Genomic DNA, 5,103 nt, shown 5'->3' with positions numbered 1-5,103 from the left:
CAAGTCTCAGCTGTTCAGAGCTGTGACCTTCAAGTTTTCTTACACAGTTTTGCTGGTGTAGGGCTGATAACTCACCTTAATTTTCAAAAGGGCATAAAATGTAGCCCAAAGCAGTTCAGGTCAGTGCACCCTACACAGGATAGAATGACTCAGAGTAGGTGCTGAGGTGGTGTGTGGGAAGAGAATGGTGCTGTGGGCATCGCTGGGCTGATTGTAGTTTTGTGCTTGGTGGGTCTCTGTAGAAGTCTGTGTTTCAGAGTCTCTGGCAAGACTCCCATTGGTTTCACGGGCTCTTTGATCAAGCTCATTTTGGATAAAATAGACTAGGAAAAAGCCCTTAGAGCAGTAAATGGAAAATGGGCATTTTTCCTGCACCAAACAGCCTATGTCTTGCTTCCAATTTTATTTATTTATTTCTGTATTTATTTCAGAAACACTTTAGGTCTCCAAAGAATTAATTTTTAATTGAAACAATTTTGCATTCATAAACTGTTATGAAACAAATATTTATTCCACTCAGTATGTCTTTTCTAGTTTTGCTTTTCTGTTGAGTTCTTTTATTCTTCTTTGTGCTCCTTTTTGGGTTTCCCTTTATGAAGAATACCAGAAAAGAGTGAAAGAGTGGGAAGGGAAACTAGTAGGAACATGCAATAAAAGTGTGGAAAGTAGTGTTTACTTTTCTTTTTAACAAATGGCTCAATAAAGCTTCATTTTGCACACAAAAGTGTGTGCTGAGCCTGTCCACAGCCAACCTATTTTCTGCTAAGAAAGTTGTCATGTAACACACAAAGACATGTCAAGCCAAACCCTGTGGGACTCCAGAATGTCCCCACTCCACTTCCCACACAGAAGAGCTTGATGACTTTTAGTTGATGTGAATGTTGATCCCTTCTGTCATGAAAGTGAAAAGGTATAAAGGAGGGGTAGCTCTGCTGATGTCAGTTTGTCCATGCTGAGCTGCGCTGGCTGAAGAACTCTCCCAGGGGTTTGGTTAATGGATGAGGGTAACATGGCCAGGCTGGGGTGATGAACGTTTCCAGCTCTTCTTGTACTATCTCTCCTTCCTCTCCCTTCTCCACTACATGAGTGGCAGAGGAGCTCCTGAATGAACTGCAGAATATGCACCATTTCTAGGTACATTGTCACTAATTTTCCTTTGCCATGAATGGTCACAGTTAGTAAGAAGTTTGGCCAGTCAAGCATCAGATGATGGTGGTGGTGCTGCCAGCCCTCCCAGGACACAACCCTTCTTGTCAGTCTCAGCTCTAAGCTCTACCTCTTTTGTTCACCCAGGAGAGAGGATGGGTTGCATTTAAGATGCTGCTCTGTGATCCTCAGCAGCAGCCTCCCATGGCATCGTTGTGTTCAGCTGAACTGATGTGCTTCTGTGTCTTCCTCTAGATTGCAGTTTTGGAGGAAATACATACAACAGCTCTATGAAATGGCACCACCCCAGCAATCCCTGTGTTACATACCAGTGCCAGGTAAGGATGTCATCAGCATGGTGCTGATGGAGTTGTGAGCTTTGCCCATGAAATTCTGAGCCCGTTTTTATGCGCTCCAAATCACCTGCAATATTTTATTCCCAAAGCACAATGTGGACTTTGCATTTAAAGTAGCTTAAATCCACTCAGATGTGGTTAGCCACAACCAAACATTCAGAAGGATAGGTTTTATGTGACTTGAGTGCACAATACCAAAACACTGCTGAAGGAGAGGGACACAGCCGTGCCGTCTCCTGCTGTCTTGACCTTGAAATAAGTCCTCTTCTTTTCAGCATGCTAAGCTTTTTGTGAGATATGAATTAGTATTTTACTAAGCAGACACTTGTGTGTGTATGGCTTTTACCTGGGATGTTCTTTAAGAGAAACCTACAACCAAACCTTCTTTTCCTGGGCTCCGGCACTGTTAACACACTACTATTTTTGGTAGCTTGTCTGTCTGCTACCGTAACATTTGCAAGATTGTCCATTTTCCAGCACAAAACAAGGAAGCGAGGAGGGAATTTTGGTTTCTCTCTGTGAATGGGTCTGGCATTTTTTGCTGACAATTTGGTCTGGTTTTAATAGTAACACTCAGGCAGCTACTAAGGATTGCAACTGTTGGAAAGAGGAGAAGTGAATGAGGATGAAGAGCTTCTACAAACAGGAGAAGAGAGTTTCAAGATGTTTCTCTTTTTCTGTGATACTTCTGCTCTGTGAAACACACCTGTGTTTTCCAAGATAAGTACACTGAGAAGAATGAAGTTAGAGCAGCTGTATTCTCTATTCTTGCACTTAATGAAAAGATGCTCACAATGGGAATTCAGATACTCTTATAACTGCTGATTACATGGAATGAGCAATTCTTTATTGCCTGTTTCAGTGTCTGAATGCAAAACTGGGTGATGGTGTTTACCTTAGATCCACAGAGTCCCTTTGGCTTCAACTGCAAAACAAATTAAGAACACAGCAGCCTTTTATACACAGATCCTCACACCCAGATTTGTTCAGGAGGACTCTTGACTTCTCCAACAGGAGTACAGGAAATGTTAATTTGCTAATACTTATCAGGCAAAGCATCAAAGATAAGCGTCTCCCCTCTACAGAGCAAGATGCTTTTATCTGCTTTCTAGGTCTTTTTTCCTCCAAGAGGAGAGGGATGAGAATGCCTTGTGTTTGGCCTGTTTTCACCAGAGCTGCATGGCAGATTACTGAGCCTAAGGAGTCCTGATAAAGTGGGATTCCTTTCCCTAAGAAGGTGCTTAGTTTCTTACCTAATGCATTTTAAGGCAAATCCTGTGTCTGGAGTCAGAGAGACTCAAGTGGATCTTCTGACTGTGGCTTAACCCGAATTCCTGATACCAGGCAGCAGGTACAGAAAGAAAAGAGATTTTGAAATCCAGTGCTCTGTGGCATGTACTGGGCTTTAATTATGCCACTAGTAATAGTGGAGTTTTGCTTGTTAAAGCAACCTCAACACAAACAATGAACGTGTCTGATCTGCTTCTTTTTCAGGAAGGAGTGATAGTAGAGTCGGAGGTACAGTGTGTTGTCCATTGCAAAAACCCTTCCAAACTCATGGGAATGTGCTGTCCTGTGTGTCCAGGTGAGATTTCACAGGAAGATGCTGTTCTACACGTGCAACTGTATTTCTCATGATAAGCATCATTACCTGGGAGATTGCCTCTAACTTCTCCATTATACTTGACAAAAACATGGGCCAGTGACTTGCAATTCACTATATGACAGACCAGGCTTAATATCTTTTAGTAGAGCACATGCAGACTATTAGGCAATAGTTTGTGGCAATGTCTACAGGTGCATTTATGTCATTTTTCAGAGGATCTCTCAGGTGGATTTGCCTGGCTGTTGACTGGGAATTTGTCAGGAGGGAAAAGCACAAGAGTAATCCTAAAAAAGGAGACTCACTTTGTGAAGGGGAGTGGAAATGGGTTGCCTTTGTGAAGCATGGTGGCAAATCAGCATGGTTTTATAGGCTTATTAAAGGCTTTGTAGGTAAGCACTGCTCCAGTTGTGATACACTGGGCTTACTGTATTCTAATCAGTTATAGTTTCTGCCAACACATAATAATAAACTTAGGGAGTGAGAACAAGTAGTAAAAAATAAACAACTTTAACTTAGAAAAGAGTTTTAAAGCCACTTTCAGTGGAAGACCTGACTTGGTCTCGACTTCATTGGTGCAGATTTATCTGCTGTAGAAGGACGGTTTCTTTCCCCAAAAAGATATTTGGGGGTTCTGAAGGCCTTTCTAAAGGCTTCTGAAGTGATTTGTGTCAGAGAGGATGATACGATTTACTTTTCATATTGTCCTGGGGTGGGGTGTGTTATAGAGAAAAGGCAGTGTGCTGTCCTGAGCTAAACTTATCCAAATGCTCTTTTCCAGGTTGTATATTTGAAGGGAGACTTTACAATGAAGGAGAAGAATTTAGGCCTGAAGGAAATAAATGTACCAAGTGCTCTTGTATTGTAAGTATTTGCCTTTTGGCATTGTATCTCCCTATAGGAACTTCAAAAGGCACATTATTATTGCCATAACAAAGCAAAAAATATAAGGAATTCAACACTGCCATGCATTCTTCTCCTGGAGTTCAGGTTTCTATTGAAGACTTCACTGTACTAATACATTCTATCACTCATATTCTGAATTTATCATCTTTTTTTATGAGCTTACACTGTGCACACATAAAGCAGGATAGTTGGGAGAGGCTCAATGTGTTAAATTAGTGATGCTTTTTTTTTGTGGTGGGATCATGCAGGAGGAGACAGAAAGCTTTTTGGGCTTCATCTATCGATCAACATTTATTAGCTGTTTCCTTGAAAGGATCTTTCACAAGGACTCCTTTCAGCTGTACGTGGCAAGGGCCTTTGCTCTGAGTTACTGAGTGAAAGGATGAGGGTAGCCTCCTTAGACTGTCCCAGGTGGATTTTGGCCTGATGCTTAATGAAAAGGTCATATCCTGGAATTTATCCTTAACTAGCAACAATATAGAGAGGAAGTAATAATTGCATCCTTTGGGTAATGAGCACTGGCTTCTCTTTCACTTCCATTAAGTTTAAAAGATAATGCTGTATGACTTGAGGCAGATAACTTTGACTTCCTTGGTGTGATCAGTGAGACCACTAAAATGCAAAGTTCAAATCACTGCTTTTGTTGCAATCGATGAGCTGGTTATCAGCAGAAAATGCAAGGCTGGGGGATTTACATTTCAGTAGCATTCCAAGAGTTTGGTTAGTACCAGACACAGCTCTCCTGCCTCATGAAAATAGAATAACAAAGGGAGGAGAGAAGGATAGAACTCAAAAATTAGTATGTATTTGTACGTAGACACACATACACACTTGTAATGAAGCTGCTGCAGACAACTCAGACTCTTTTGTGAGGAAAAAATCCTGGTAATCTGCAGAATTGATTTATATTAAATCATCACTGCTCTTGTGGAGAATTGGGCTCCTCAGCTAATTGCGTTTTGTTGTTCTTTTGGTGCGCGTTTTTGTTTATTTATTAAGTTTTGATCCTGTAATAATGAAATATGCCATCACAGTGATGCCTTGGGCTTCAGCTCAGTCCCAGGCTGAGGAACGTTGCTCCCTCTCTACTTG

The 5,103-nt window shown here is 41.4% G+C and overlaps 1 long non-coding RNA gene across 1 annotated transcript in view; it reads left to right on the top strand.

Moving 5' to 3' along the window:
* The window catches only part of LOC104408195, a 13,553-nt gene extending 9,581 nt beyond the window's left edge, over positions 1–3,972 (top strand). The window contains exons 2-4 of the long non-coding RNA XR_719927.1: positions 1,402–1,484; positions 2,997–3,087; positions 3,887–3,972. This is a non-coding gene — a long non-coding RNA (uncharacterized LOC104408195). The remainder of the gene's footprint in view (positions 1–1,401; positions 1,485–2,996; positions 3,088–3,886) is intronic.
* The last annotated feature ends 1,131 nt before the right edge of the window (positions 3,973–5,103 follow it).

The sequence above is a fragment of the Nestor notabilis genome, unplaced genomic scaffold (genome assembly GCF_000696875.1).
Source record: "Nestor notabilis isolate BGI_N333 unplaced genomic scaffold, ASM69687v1 scaffold12017, whole genome shotgun sequence".
NCBI classification, from domain to species: domain Eukaryota; kingdom Metazoa; phylum Chordata; class Aves; order Psittaciformes; family Psittacidae; genus Nestor; species Nestor notabilis.
Note: the sequence above shows the minus strand (reverse complement) of the source record. Positions and strands in the feature narration are given on the sequence as shown.